Source organism: Ambystoma mexicanum, chromosome 2p, assembly GCF_040938575.1.
Source record: "Ambystoma mexicanum isolate Mex_15411 chromosome 2p, UKY_AmexF1_1, whole genome shotgun sequence".
In the NCBI taxonomy this organism is placed as follows: Eukaryota; Metazoa; Chordata; class Amphibia; order Caudata; family Ambystomatidae; genus Ambystoma; species Ambystoma mexicanum.
The window spans coordinates 908,134,795-908,151,212 of record NC_090923.1 but is presented as its reverse complement, the minus strand read 5'-3'; positions in this window follow the sequence as shown (position 1 = coordinate 908,151,212).

Genomic DNA, 16,418 nt, shown 5'->3' with positions numbered 1-16,418 from the left:
TGATGTGAGAAGACACAGAGCGTAAACTCCCCGTTGAGAACAGGTGTACGAGTGCCTTGTGATCTGTGCAAAGGGAGGCCCCAAATCAGTGTCCAGAAATGTTTCAATCATTAAAACACAGCTAAATCCTCCCTTTAAGTTCCTGAGTAATTGAGTTCTGGACCCTTCCACTGCCTTGAGGTGAATGCAATTGTGAGGAGTGTTCCCTTTTGACTTTGAGTTAGAACTACCCTGAGGCCCTTTCTATTGTATTCACCATAAGGTAGGCATTGCATTTAACGTTAAATAGGCCCAAAGTCAGGACCTTGGTGAAACCCTCCTCGAGGTCTTTATATTTGCTCTGGCATTTCAGAGGTGAGCACTCAACCTTCATACTTTTTTCAAGAGATCCCTCTTATGAGCTGTTCGCCCTCCAAAATTAAACACACATTTGAAGTAATATTCCAGCATGGCAAACATGGTCCCTACTGGAGCCTTGGTTCTTGGGACTGGTAGGCGTAAGATATTGTTCACAAGGCCTTTCTGTGGCTTTAACCTCTGGGCAATAATAGTGTTTCAGCATAGAAACTTTGAATTTTGTTGAGCATGTTTCTAATCAGACCAAGCTCAACTCACCGTTGAGTGCATGTTATTGCTCAGTTTGCCAAGCAACCAGGATGTCATCTTGGAAAAGGTTTATCCATGGCATCCTGTCAAAGAGCACTTACATCACCCATCATTGAAAGACTGCCACAGCTAAGGCCAAACCAAATAGCACACAGCAGCAATGGAAATCCCTCATTAGCCTCACCAAGGAGGTTAAGTATTGGATGACTAGTGAAGGGCTAGTTGGTGTCAAGAGAGTTGAAAAGCGCTTTGCCGGAAACATAGTAATCATTTTATTGATGATGGGAACTTAGATGTATTTCCACCACGGTTCCGGAGTTTAAATCCCACAGATCCACACACACAGATGCTATAATTGGGTTTCCTGTCTATGATAACTGGGTCTAGCTATTCTGACTCTTTATGTCCAATATCACCTTTTCTGCACACAACCTCTGCAGTTCTCGGCGCAATGCATTCTTCAAACCCACTGGCATGGGTGAGGCTTGAGCACAGTAGGCCTATTCCCTTTTTGAGAAGAATTAATTGGCAGAAGCCCTTGAGTAAACCAATCCTACCCATCAATTTGGGCAACAAATCCTGCCTTAAGGAATTTCCCAGACTGCAACACGTAACACTCAGTACAGACTCTGCCTTTCCAGGATGTAGTTAAATTCCTAAAGCACATTGAGCAAGGAAGCTCACCACTGCAGTTGCTTTCTTCACCTTTTGCGCTTTGCATACAACTGAGAATCACTTAAGTTCAAACCTACTCCACATGAAACCTAAAACATTAATGGTACTTTTCTCAAACACCTAACGGCAAATGTCTGGGTGGTGCCATGTAGGTCATTTACATGAAAACTGATATGAACAGATCTTTTGCTAGTACGTTGAATGGGGAGCCCGTCTTCTGTAACATCCTAACATCCTTACATCTTCGCCATCCAACCTTATCGCACGCAAGGGCCTCCTACCTTCCTGCCTCTTACAATTAAAACCCCCCTGAGTCTTCTCTCTCAGGCACTCAGAATGTACTTCTCTGACACTAGTAGTTTGGGATTTGAATCTGTGCCAACACATTCTGGAAAATATCCCTTGGAATCCCATTTCAGCCACTTCACTTTCATTTCAGGGCATGCCATCTCATTGGACCATCCACATCCCTGGCATAGTGCCCCACGTTTTCCTCACTGTTTATTGTTAATGCCTTTTTGTCTTGACAAGTTATTGACAGCCCTGCCCTTATAGGGAAATGTCCTATATACCTTCTTCCCAGCCAAACAGCCCTAAATTAAATGGCACTGTAAGGTGGGGTAAGAACACATGTGGCCTTTGTTGACCTAGTGCCGACTTTCGATTGTGTGAGCAGGCCTAGGTTGTGGGACAAATTGGCTAAATGGGGTTACCCGAGAGATCTATTGGACCAATTGCCGGCATTACAAACAGGAACTAGCTTGTGGGTGAGGCTAAATAAACCAGGCCAGCTATCTGCAGAAATTCAGCCTTTCAGAAGCCTCAGGCAGGGTTGTCCCATGGCACCGGCCCTTTTCAATCTTCACGTCTCCGACAGTGGGCTGACACTTAACCAAGCAACATCATTTCCACTGAGGCTGGATGGTACACTGATGGGCCACCTACTTTATGCAGATGATCTGGTCTTGATGGACCAGAAGCCCATTGGCCTGCAATGCCAGCTCACAAAGTTGGAGGAGTATGTTACAGAGAATGAGCTAGCAGTAAATACGGCCAAAACTAAGATGTCTATTTTGGGCAGAGTACAATAAAGGTCTGGATTGTAGTTCCATTGGATCCTGGGGTCATCAAGGGTCGAACAAGTAATCTCATTTAAATATCAGGGTGTCTGCATACATTCGGGTAAAGTGGAAGCTAATTAAAAATAGGGCAAGCATGCTGGCTGTCCAAGCGGGGAGTCTCAATGGGTGATTTGGTTCTTTCACATGCATACCGCTGGTAGAGTTTTACTAACTAAAGGGGATAGCAGTCCTGACCTATGTGCTCAGAGTCATTGGGCCTCATTACAAATCAGGCGGTCCGGAAATAACGGTGGCGGTAAACCCGCCGCCACCGTTGTTTCCGGACCTCCTTATCCCGACTCCTGCAGGCGGGAGGTGATGTTCCCGCCAGGTCTGACCTGGCGGGTTTAACACCGCTCGCCTGCAGGCGGACGAGGAAACACAAGCAGCATCACGACATGCTGCCGGTGTTTCCATGATCCCCATTCCCATTGAGTCCCATAGGACTCAATGGGAATGGGGTTTAACACCATTCCGCCTCCGTGATTCCCGGGAAACCGGGGTTGTAATGCCCCGGTAATTCCGGGAATCACGGAGGCGGAATGGTAATACGAGGCCGGCGGTAACCAGGCGGTTTTACCACCTCGGTTACTGCCGGACTCGTAATGAGGCCCAATGTTCTTTATTCAGAATTCAATGCAGCCCACAGCACAGGGTCTTTTCTGGAAAAGAGTGCTGGGTCTCCCAAGATCAACCCCAATACAAGTGATCAGGCGGGAATTGGAGATACTCTCGTTGAACACAGTGGCAAAATGGAAGTCTTGGTGCCTGATCTGGAAGTGTATTTTGGAGTCACCTTCTCCAATTTCCCAGCTTTTAAAGAGAAAAATCTTGGGGCAGGGACAGGATTCTTTATGAAGTGGAAATCTTACTCTGGGGAACTATTGGAGAAAGCATCTGCTACTGTGGAAGATGAGATTAAACCCGATGAAAGTTAAGAAGAATCTGTGGAGAGCAGATTAGATTGTGACATTGGAAGAGACAAATGGGTCTAAACTCTTTTAAAACCTAAAACAGAAGCAAGGGCTGTTGGTACTCTTCCAAGGTGCCTGATCAATTTCCCAAATAGCTCCTATGGAGCCCAATTTATGAGGGTAAGGTTTAATCTATTCCTCACTAAAGAGGTTTTTGCTGTGGGGTCTGGCAAAACACCAAGAGATGTACAGTGTAGTTTATGTAATCGAACTGGATCAGTGTAAAATATTGGCCATTTACTGCTAATCTGTACTTTGCTCACAGAACTAAGAACTAGGTTATCTGCAAGCCACCTGAGTAGAGTAAGCACTTTATGACCGGCGGAATGGTGGAGTTTTTTATTGAGTGGGGAATGCTTCTCACTGGCCTTATCGGCAGTGTCTTTCTTGGAAATTATATTTAAGGAATCCCAAGGAATTCCTGTATCATAGGACACATGTCTTAATGGATACATTCTACTCTACGTACAATATATTTTGGGGAACTATAATTGATGAATTTTATACGTGGGAGTGTGTGACAGGGGTTTATATAGCCTTTGGATGTCAAACTGCGACAAAAATGGGGGAATTTTAAATGATGAATTTCACATGTTGACATGTATTTTGAAGTTTTTTAGATGTGGGATTTTGACGTTGATGATTAATGATGGAACTGGATAACGTGTTTTACTTTGTGCACATTTTTTTTTGCAATAAGCCAATAATGCAATACAAAAAATGGCTGTGATGTGCAGGTTCTCCCCCATGCATCTGAATTCTGGAACACTCCCTGTGCTCCCGTCCCACCTTTCTTGGCCATGCACTTTTATAATGACTTGCCACTGTGAGTGATCTATAAGACAGTGTGGGTTTCCTTCCTTACCAGACCTTATGCAGTATGCTCCTGTAGCAGGTATGGAGCATCGGTGGGTCTCTTCAATACTCACCTGGTGTGCCAGTGAATTTGCATGCAGAAATCACTCCTCTCCAAGCTGGCAATAGCTGTCAACTGTCTCACCCTAAAACCCTTTGTGTGAAAAGAAAGGATATCTCTCCAAGACAACAATAGTCTTGTTTTCATAGTGAGATTTGAATGTGCATTCTGCGTTTCATATTCGCAGCACTTCCTTGCCCTCCTTGCTGTCTTCTGCAGGGTCAGGTAAAGTCTGCAATATCCCGAGTACCTCATTATTCAGAGATGCCAACATGATTGCCTCCTCCTGATCATCACAATATCTGTGCCAACCTTTGGCCAGCAGTTAGACTTGAAAGGAACCGTGCTAGAATTCCCGGGGAACAGTGGGTTCCCCCGCTGAGGGCAGACGTTGCTGTGGGTGGTGGAATGTTCTGTATTGCTCCCCCTCAGAGGGAATAGGGGGTTAACTAGTCATGCCACACTGTTTCCTTTATCCTAATATGGTTGGAGTACTGCCACGGTGTCAGGAGGTGGGTTCTGTTGGGTTCCGGGAGGAGGGGTAAAGGCTTCAATAATTTAGGGCAGGTGGGGAATGGATTAAGGGATTCATAAGTGGTGGAAGTGATGTAAAAACAAACACCAAAAGAGTAATGAACAAAATGGAGTCAAAGTACCGCACAGCAGCGCAGGGAACAATACAAGGAAAATAACCAAAACAAAGCCACTGTACAGCACTGCACACAATCCACCACCCTGCAAGGCAACTTGCATGCTGACCACCTACAGGATCCCATTCTCACATGATCCATCACCAAGTGCCAAGCAGCTGTACTACAAGAACTGAATCGCTGCATTACGCTGGGGCCTGTTAATAAACATTATGATGAGGTGAACGGTGAGCCGGTTGCTAAGCAGCATGACACATTTTGGACCAAACTGTTGCTGTCATTTGTGTGACAGAGCAGGCAATGTGAAGCACCTGGAAAGAGCAAATGCGACGGGTGCCCTGGGACACAGCCATCAGTGAGGTGAAGGGTGAGTTAGGGGGCTAAGTGTTCCTTGTGTCCTGCTGCGGACAGGGTCAGACTGGGCCATAAAATTGTCTCGGGCACCAATAAAAAAAAGTGGCCCACAGTTGCAAATGGCAATTCATTCCTTTTGTGACACTGTTTGAATACTACCCAAGGGGGAGTTGTTTGATAGCATGTGGTGCAAAATGTGCATTTTAAAGAATATTTATTCAGCAACACTGGTCAAAACTATTAGCCGCAGAGTGAAGTAACTCATCATACTGGCCCAAATTGGCCAAAAAACGGGCCCGTTTTGACCCCAAAAAAACTGGCCCACACCAGCATTTTGTGTTTTTGGTTCGGCCATGGGCCATTGCCCTATAGGCCCGTCCGAACATGGCACCGGCCCATGCTCTTCACACAGCTGGGTTAACATTGGTGTACCACGCATACTGAGCGCTTTGAGTTTGCGACTCTCTATCTCATTGCCGTAAAGCTGTGTAACATGTCCTATTCCTCCCTACATTAAACAGGACCGTAATTGTAGCATGCCCCAAACATGGCTTCTGTCCCCTAAAGTAGCAGTGCACCACTCACGACTTCCCAGTGAGATGGTCCGTTGGGGGCTTTCTTCCCGGAGGCTCCCCCCTTCCCCTCACTCCCTTGTCGGCCTATCACACACAGACATGGTCGTTTGTGAGACGCTCGTAGCCACGGTTAGAAAAAATAGACGGTCATACTATTTCAGGAATTAAGCATCCTTATTACATGGAAATGCCTGGGCGCTGCAATACTATGGAGTCAACATGGACTGCAGGGGTTCAGGTTTAGTAGTGGAGAAGAACAAACAGAGAGGTGGGTTGGCTCTCCCTAGCTCCTCTCTGTTCTCTCATGCCTCTCTGGATCAACATTTGTTTCATTGGTTTTCAGGGACATGGTTCAAGATGTTCAAACCACAGAACGTCTTCACGTATTTCACAGAACATACCAATGTCAACAACGCTGCAATCACAGCACCAACAACACACCACTTTCACCTGTGGGATGGAACTGGGTCCCCACTAACAGAAACATAGATACACACAGAGGGAAGAACACTAGGGGTGGGGGTCGGGCAGATGAACCACACTAGAAACATTCTCCATTGTGCAATTGGTGTAAACACCAAGTACGACCACCAGACAGGTGATAAATCATGATAAAGGCCACACAAATGTCCCCATTACGTTTTTTTTCCTTTTTATAAAGAAGGGCCATGCTGACAACCCAGTCTTCAATGTTCAGCTTCCTAAGGGATTTCCAGAGTTTGAGAACGCATTTTTGTGCTCAGGTCAGGTCCCTGTAAACTCAGCACCAGCTGTGGAAGGGGATTTTCAATGATGTAGAGAAACAGATGGCAATGTCACTATTGGCATCTATGGAAGGGGAATGACCACCACCCGTGCAATTCTATTGCAGACATCCCTCCAGAAACAGTGACCCTCAGGCATGCCCAGAACATGTGGCCAAGCATGGCTCCTTCCCCAAGAGAGGACCAACATGTATCTGAGTCTAGGAGGGGCGGCCTGATGTAGCACCAATTCAGGTTGGACCTACTTCACGCTTTTACAGATATTTCCACCAAGATAGGTATTGACAGGCCACTATTTCAATCCACCAAACCGATCTGATTCTGCCCGAAGCTCCTGCGCTAAAAACAAAAGGAACTGTAGTATACTGGTTCTGCACCCTGCTGGCAGAAATTGCTTGCACGACTATGAATCCTTTGAAACCCCCCTGTGTTGACATTGCATTCAGGGAAGCCAAAAGAGATTTCAGTTTGGTAAAGCCATTCTTCTCCATAAGGTACGCATAGCTGTGAATCAAGGTCCCAGCTCATACTTCTCTTATCTTGATAATCAGTTAAAATCTATGATTTCCAGCATATTTACTTGTACATTTTTACAGCCTTGTTCCCCATAACAAAGCATCAGCATGCAACCATCCATTGAATTCCAGAATGGATCTGCTTCCCCTCTAATTGCCTCCATTGCTCAGACGGACAGCGGTACAATGGCGTGGGGCAGGTGGCGTTCCACTGTCAGTAAGCATTCCAAGTCATAAGGTTTACAAAGCCCTACTTTCAAACCCACCAATCAGGGTCATCCTATTCTGGAGGTTTAATCCAGTATCTGGCCGCCTGCAGCTTGATGGCCATGTGTTAGTCTCTCAAATTCAGGAAGCCGACTCTCCATCTTGACATGTTCTTGTGGAGCGTCAACCTGCCAACCGATGTTTGACTTATCCCGTACTCCCTACAGGTAGACAAAAGAGTGCATAGGCCAGCTTCACCTTTTATTCTAACAGGGAGTGGTGGATCATCAAAGATGTACAGACACTTTGGGAGTGCCATCATCTTGGGTGTTGCGATTTCGCACTATCCGGATAGTTTTGGAAGGGTCTGCCTTCTGATGTCTTCCCTTATTCCCTCCAATGCCCTACCTAGAATCCAGTACCTTTATTGTACTGATGTCCTTCACCACACTCACCCCAAATATTTCACCCCACTGTCTGAACATTATATCCTGGTTCCTAGAAACTGGCCATTGAAACAGATCTTGGAAAAAGGCAATGCTTTGCTCTTTGCCCAGTTCATTTTCTGAGCCTATACCTTACCGAGATTGTGCAACGGCTGCAACAACGCCGTCAGGCTCCATTTTAGGTCCTCTAATAAAACTCACCATTGTCTGCTTAAGCGAAAGCGTTGGTCTCAATTTCCAATTTGTGTACCCTTATATTTTCTAGGGACCTGCAAATACGAGCCAAAAAGGGTTCTAGTTCTAGGATAAAGAGTAGGATATAGAACAGGCAACCCTGTCATGTTCCGCCCTCCCAATTTCAGGGCCTCAATGACATTATTGCCAATGTATGCACTCATGTTTGCATAAATTGAGCAGGGATAAGAAGCGCTCCACACATCTCAATGTTGTAGTGTATTTTCCAGCTAGTACATCGGTATGCATCACTATTCCCAACTACAACTTTGACAAATATTAATTTCTCGATTTTTTTAGTACTTTTTTTTTTCCTTAAAACTATAGATGTTAAGTTTGGTTTTGGTATATAGAAGGGAGGGAATAAGGGTGCAAGAGGGGTGGGGAGGCTACTCCTGTTTTTTGTGATAAAAAACTGGTAACATTCGCAAAAAACAATTATGCAAAGATTTAGTCAGCGAAAAATATTCACAGAATCGTCATAGATACAGTGCCTCCCAACCTGGTCAATGTCAGTCTCTTCATCAGTAAATATGGCTGCCGCTATCTTTTCCTTATTCCCATAAGCAAGTAAAATGTGCAATAGTGCCCATACATTGTTCTTAGCATACACTCCTGCAGCAAAAACCGTTTGGGGGTGGTGGGTGGATTAGATTCCCAATTAGCGTGTTCAACCGCCACGCGAACACATTTGAATGTCTTTTGTCCTGCATATCAATCTTCAGAGAAAAGAACCCTGTTGCCGGTACTTGGCACGAGGCATGTTAGGCAGTGCGCCCTGCGCGGACCTTTTTAGCAAGGTGTCATTCTCCATTGATTTGTTGGTCTGTGGACACGTTTTTAATCAATAACTGCTTTTAAAATAAGGGCAAGGACTGAAATCGTATCAATGGCAAATGAATATCGACTTTGATGGTCTGTCCTTTACCTTGCATAGTGATTCTGCTGATGAATCGATTTTTCTGCCAGTGTTATACTTTTCACAATTGTCAAGAAGTTTGCATGGTAAAGAAGAGAGGGTGGATGGAAGCAAAGCATTCGCAGAATTATTCTGGAAAACCGTCCCTTAGTTCCCGGTGGTTTGCTGGCTTCATTGACAAAATGAAGGCCTTAGCTTCGGTCAATGATGCCCATGCCATGCTAATGCCGTCAGCCTGTCCCAATCCATCTTTTCCCACGCTGGCAGGCCAATGCTTGGGAAGAAGAAATTAAGGTAAGTCTCTGGCAGGGGCCTGTCTGTCCCGTATAAAGAGGTACCTATAGAATGTTAAAAAATATATAATTAATCACCAAGCTGTCCCTAACCCCTCCACTAGCCTCTGGCGTTACAGAATGACTTGCCATTTGGCCTCCAGCATGTTTTACACTATTTGCTACCAGGCAGCATTTTTGGTTTCGGCAATTTTTGTGGCGCTTGCTGAAACCATTATTAATGAAGACAGAGAGGGAAGGCGGGTTCTGAACTGAAAATATCTGGTTGGCATAGCAACCCAAAATGCCAAGGCATGAAAATGCCAAATCACGAACGTTTCTTTTTCCAAACTCCCCTGTACTCCCCACAGTCCCGGCTCCAGGAATTTTTATCTGGGTGGGCCAGGTTTGTGATCAGAGGGCCACATTTCTATTGTGTGTGGGCGTATGACTACCCTAAACAAAGTGCTGGCATTAATCCAGATTTCCCAGATCCGTTATCCAGCAGAAAATGTCTTCCCAGATCCGGACGAAAATACATTTGCACCTCTCTATAAAAACAGCACAGCGCAAAAGAGAAACTAAGAAAATAGTGTTGCAACATCAATCTACCTATCTTCCCTTGCTATCTGCTCCTCCCGTTTCTATTATATCCACTTCTCCTTCACCTTTCACACCCAATCTCCTTCCATCAGCTCAGGTCCCCCTCACCACCATTCCCATTTACCTCCAATCCCACCTACCACAAAAAACCACACCATGGGCCTCATTCCGAGTTTGGCGCAAAGGTATACCGGGCACCGGTAAGGACACCGGTGCCGGTAATCTCTTTGCGCCCTATACCGAGTTCCCCTAGTGGGTCCCTTCCTTAATGCCTGGTTTTACCAGGCGTTATGGACGGGGCCCGTTAAGGGACTTTAGAGCTAATAACGGTACCGCAATTTGCGGTACCTTTATTAGCGCCTTCCCATTGAGCCCTATGGGGGCTCAAATGGGAATGGGTAATGGCTTTTTCAATGGGGAGTTACCAGTCCCGCAAAGGTCGGAATAGACCGGTAAGTCCCCATTGAACAAGGGCGGACTCGGTACCGGTATTGGAGGTAGTCATGGCGCTAATAGTGCCATGATTACATCCAAACTCGGAATGAGGCCCCATGTCTTTCTTGGCCTGGCTGGGGAGAATAAAGGGTGATACTTCCTCCTCCTCTGCGATGACTGAGCAGCGAGGCCCCCAGTCTTTGTTCCATCTCAGATGGTGTGCACCCAAAAATGGCATCCTAAACACTGTGGCTACTCCCAGCAAGCCCAGAAGGAGGTGCTTGTTGTCCCACCATCTAGTTGTGAAAGACAGTCCCCCCCCTCTCCAGAATACTGAAGCAAGGTATAGGACAGCTTGCTTACAAAATGACATTTCGAAGCAAAACATTTTATTTTTTTGTTGCACTTTTGAAAAACACTTTAATTTAGTTCAGTGCACAAGGGAGTGGCAGCATGCAGGAGAGAGCACTAAGGTTGGGGGTAGTGGGATCAGTAGGCACAGTGCAGGTTGAGGGGTTTCCAACTTCTTGGTATCGCTCCCGGTGGGGCTTGGCAGGAAGGAGAGGCCCTTCCTCCCCTGCCATGCCCCTGTACATCATTGTCTGGTACATACTGTTTACATGCTGGTAAGAAAATATGCAATTGTCCATGATGGTTTTTTGTCTGATGTGTTTACTTTGATTTCCTATTCAATTTCACAATTTTGTTCAATGCATGTGGCCTGATATTTTCAAAGAATGGTGCGTGTGTGTTCTTGGCAGATCCTGACACATGAGGTGCTCATCTATCAAACCGCAAGTGAGGCTTTTTTGAAATAGCTTATACCTTGAACTGAATCACTTGTAGAGGCACCTAATTTTGCAGGTAAGGTACAGCGTGATTAAATTATTTGGCCAGTATCACACACTTTGGTTAAGCCGTAAAGCCTTAATTTGAGACTCACTTGAAATTTAGATATTTAAACACGCATCCTCCAAGCTCAAGTTGGTACAAATATGTGTTGAAGTTTGCTTTTGAATACCTAAAATAATACTAAATTTGAAACAATTACTTTAAAAAGTCACATGATAAACCAACCTGGCAAGGTCATCATTGTAGAAACATGTTGATGAAAGCTGCAGCTTTTCTGCCTGAGTCTCCGGTCCCCGTCCTCCGCGTACAGCACCAATGAAGGAAAAGCCACCCAGTGGTAGCTTTTGTTTACTACAGCTGGCTGGCTTTTCCTTCATTAGTGCCGCAAAAGCCAAAGCGAGCACATCGGCGGGCATCCATTTCACAAAATGGATGCCCCCATGTGCTATCTTTGAGCCTGAATTGCTCAAAATCTTACATAGGGACTTCGAAAAAAAAATGCCAATCGGTTTTTTTTAATATTGGCTATCTATTTTTTAAATAAAAATGTTTGGGTGAACCATTCCTTTAAGTTGTTATTGCAGTAGAATATATACTTTCAATGTAATTTGTAAGGGACCCCAGTCCATTGATGCACCTTCTGCAGACATCTGTGTGACAGCAACATCATGTGTTATTTATTGTTTGATATAGTTAAACATTTAATTAAGCATGATGTGAAAAAAGGCTATGTTCCCACAAAAAATAAACCTACTTTAAATTACAGAAACCAACTTTGTGATTTTAGGTATGAGGAAATAGTTGTAGGCCTGCCTAAGTAAGTGTGCTTGAGTATGCTTGGGTAAGTGTGCTACCTCACATAGAGGTGTGAATGACCCTTCATCTCCCTGGTCGTTTGTTCTTTCATGTCTGTGAGGCATAGATAATTGTACAGGGCAAGCAAACAAATCCTGGCCGGGCTTCCTGCAGTGCAGCCTCTCAGAATGCTAAACTCTCAGAGGTTCCTGCTGCACGTTTAGAGTGAAATGGCCCCCCACATCCGAAACCACCCACTCCCTTGGGTCCCACATGCAAGGCCGCAAGGCCTCCTTTCTAGTGGGGCCAGGCGCCCTGGGCCCCCCTGCTGGAGCCGGGCCTGACTCCCCATGAAAAGTTCCCTAACAATATTTGCTCCAATCAACAGCTTTTTAAGAAGCAAGGCGGGTGCCGGGGTTTCCATTTCCCGGATGCGCAGTGATTTGTAAGGTTACAATATTGGGCTATTTCAGGTACAATTGAGCTATTTTTAGCCTACTTTGTATGGCAGATCTGTTTTGAAGTCCTCACGAGGCTGCCTATCTACTTGTTTCTTTGGATATGGAGTTTTAGAAAACTCCATAGGCATCATCTTTTTCTTGTGTGTCACACAGCACCCTCAGTGCAGTGACACAGGGATGTCTTTTAGACTTCCCAAGATTTAGATACCTTCTCTGGGACTGACTACTGTCTCCCAGTGAATGTAAAGTTAAATTGACTTTGCTAGTCTTTTTAAATTGCTAGACCCAGCACACACTGCCTTACAGCAGAGTGCTGGAAGGAATACCTAGTGTCCCCTATGCCTAGAAAACTAATGTGGCCCTCAAAAGTACCCTTTCCTCTCAGAATGGCTGGTGGCAGTGATATTACCAAGATTTCCCCGACCGCGACCCGTTTAAATGCTCTGGTAGCTGTAATCCACCCGAGCCATGTTTTTAAAGATGGCGTTTGAGTCCCCTCTGTAAAAACAGGCTCCGATTGACTTTTTTCGCCATTTCTTTTTCGAAGGGTCCTTCTAGTGTTTATCTCTGCGCGCCAAATCAGGTTTGGTCCCTTTGTCCATTTGCCTTTGGCAGGCTTCAGTGCTGAAGCCCCTCTCTGGCGCCTGAGTGTCTGGGGTGGACAGGATGTGAGGGAGGTGCCCGAACCTAACTGTGCTTAGTCTCCTATGAGACCTGAATGCACTCTGGCATGATTGGCTGACTGTCCGCCAAGGACAGCCACCCTGCTGGGTGAGTGACAGCTGGGCTGGGATGAATGGGAGAAAACTGTTTAAAAGCAGGTTTCTGGGGCTTGGAAGGCAGAGTTGACCACTGGAACGAAAGAACCGAAGACGAGCTGAAGGAAGACGACTGATGCAACTCCTGGACCGTTGTTTTGCCCGGTGAAGCCCTGCTGCAGGTCCAAATTGCCTGAATCTCCCTCGACAGAGAAGCCCCTTCAAGGACGGGTTCTTCCTTTGAGGTGGTGGGAACAACCAACTCGCAAGCCACCTGGAAACCATCTCCATACTGGTCGAATTTTCTTCAGAGTGCTGTTGAAAACCGGACAGCCAGTGAGAAGGATACCAGTTTCTGGACTTTAAGGTACTCACACCTTAAACCAATGTTTTGCCAAGCGTGTGGCTTCTTCCCTGTGCAGTGCAGGAACCTCCTGATGTCCTCCCTCTTGTCCCTATGACTGAGGCTCAGGAACAGGGAGATCTGCAGGAACTGCCAGGAACAACTGCCTCAGCTACAGCTTTTCTTCATCCATAAGGTACTGTGCAAATGCGGTAGAGAAATCCTCTTGGCCGCAGTGAAAGTTTCTGAAACTTTCCCAACTTTGGAGTCTTGTTCGCTTCTAAACTGACCAATAACTCTTTTTCGTGAAAACTACTTCCAAGAACCTTGGCAAAGACTTAACCGTTTACTACCAGAACTGTGCTATCCTATGTAAGACACTGAACCATTGACTTTGGCCCAGGCCTATTGAATTGAATTGCCTCTTGTAGTGAACTGAAACTATTTGCCCTGCCTATGAAAGTAACTGAGATTTGATTATTATAACCTTTGTCTTTCCACCCCTTTTGAAAGTTACTGAAGTGCCATTTTGCTCCTACTTCAGGGGAGTCTAACTTGTTTCAGAAACATATTGGTTTAGTACTGTAGTGTATTGGTGTGTGATATTGAGCTGCTTAATACTAGTGGAATGTTCTCTAACTAAATATGTAAATAAATGTATATTGTTTTACCAAGAAACCTTGAGTTAGTGTATGTTTGAACCACTGTGATTGCAAGTCCTTTGTGTAACACCTTGTACTGCTCAAATCCCTCCTGAGATAAGTCTGGCTGATCAGCCACTGCTACCACATAACTGTGCAGTACAGGCTTGTACCAAAGGTGAGATTGTGCTTACACCTGTAGTCTTAATTGGGTGTAGTGTTCCCAATGGTACTGCATGTAATTCTGCCTAACACTGGTGGCAAGTGGTGAGGATAAAGTATGGTTGTTACATTTAGAGTGCTGCTCTTACTTTTGTTCAAATAACCTTCACAAGGTTAAGCACCACTAGAAAAGCAATTGTTTTATCAAGCGTGATATGGATAGCTACAGACAGGAGACCCTAGTCACTTTCACAGTTGATCAACTAATAGAAATGTGTAAAGCTAGGAACCTCACTGTTAAAGGGAAAAATAATGAATTGATGGAAACATTGTTGGAATGTCAAAGTGTAAGAAATAGGTCTGCTGTACCTACTTCTGATGAAAATGTGGAAACTGATGATAAGGATGATCATGTTTCAGAGTCCAACTCAAATATTATTGATGAGTTAGAAGAGGCAGAGGAGTCTCAAGATGGAGGCCCTACTTTACCTCTACCTGCTCTTAGGCCTCAACCTTTAGCCACAGGGACCCTACCAGGTCCAGTACTGAGTCCAGAGTTTGTTTCTCTTGAGAGGCTGAGACTTGAGTTGGAATTCAAAAAGCTCCAAGTACAAACTGAAAGCAAACATCAAGAACTTAAACTAAGGGAAATGGAATTATAACATGCTCTTGAAATGAAGAAATTGTCTCTTGAGAATGGTTCTCTCCCAGAGTCTTCTAGGTCTTCCAGTCCTAAGAGGCCTTGCATACCCAAAGATGCAGTAAGTATGTATGAGGATAAGCTTGATATTTTGGATTGGTTGGCTGCTTTTGAGTATAACTATGGGATTCAGGGAATTACAGGGAATCAGTTGATTCCTTGGCTTTTGTCTAGGTGAATCCAGGTTGCAACTGATGAGGTAATGGAGGTGGGGGAGATAGACAGGATGGAGTATGAAAATGTGAAACTGGCTTTCATAGCTAGATTTGGGAAACTCCTTCCCAGTACCTTAAGAGGTTTAGGACCCTCAAAAAGACTTATGATACCCCTTGGGCTACCTGGGTGTGTGAATGTTTGAGGAACCTAGATGGTTTGGTAAAGGGTTACAGAGGTAACACTTTTGAAGGAATGAAAAATCTGTTTTTATTGGAAACTATTGTTGATGCCTGCTCTCCCGAGCTGAGACAGCACTTGGCTGACTCAAAGGAACTTGATCCCAAAGAGTTAGCCAGAGCAGCTGACTCATGGGTAGCCATCTGGATCTGCTTCCCCTCTAATTGCCTCCATTGCTCAGACGGACAGGGGTACAATGGCGTGGGGCAGGTGGCGTTCCACTGTCAGTAAGCATTCCAAGTCATAAGGTTTACAAAGCCCTACTTTCAAACCCGACAATCAGGGTCATCCTATTCTAGAGGTTTAATCCAGTATCTGGCCGCCTGCAGCTTGATGGCCATGTGTTAGTCTCTCAAATTCAGGAAGCCGACTCTCCATCTCGAAATGTTCTTGTGGAGCGTCAACCTGCCAACCGAAGTTTGACTTATCCCGTACTCCCTACAGGTAGACAAAAGAGTGTATAGGCCAGCTTCACCTTTCATTCTAACAGGGAGTGGTGGATCATCAAAGATGTACAGACACTTTGGGAGAGCCATCAACTTGGGTGTCGCGATTTTGCACTATCCGGATAGTTTTGGAAGGGTCTGCCTTCTGATGTCTTCCCTTATTCCCTCCAATGCCCTACCTAGAATCCAGTACCTTTATTGTACTGATGTCCTTCACCACACTCACCCCAAATATTTCACCCCACTGTCTGAACATTATATCCTGGTTCCTAGAAACTGGCCATTGAAACAGATCTTGGAAAAAGGCAATGCTTTGCTCTTTGCCCAGTTCATTTCCTGAGCCTATACCTTACCGAGATTGTGCAACGGCTGCAACAACGCCGTCAGGCTCCATTTTAGGTCCTCTAATAAAACTCACCATTGTCTGCTTAAGCGAAAGCGTTGGTCTCAATTTCCAATTTGTGTACCCTTATATTTTCTAGGGACCTGCAAATACGAGCCAAAAAGGGTTCTAGTTCTAGGATAAAGAGTAGGCTAAGCCCATGTGAGCGAAGGGCGTGTGACTGGAAAGCAACTGCTGTTTTGCTGTGGCTGCACTGTG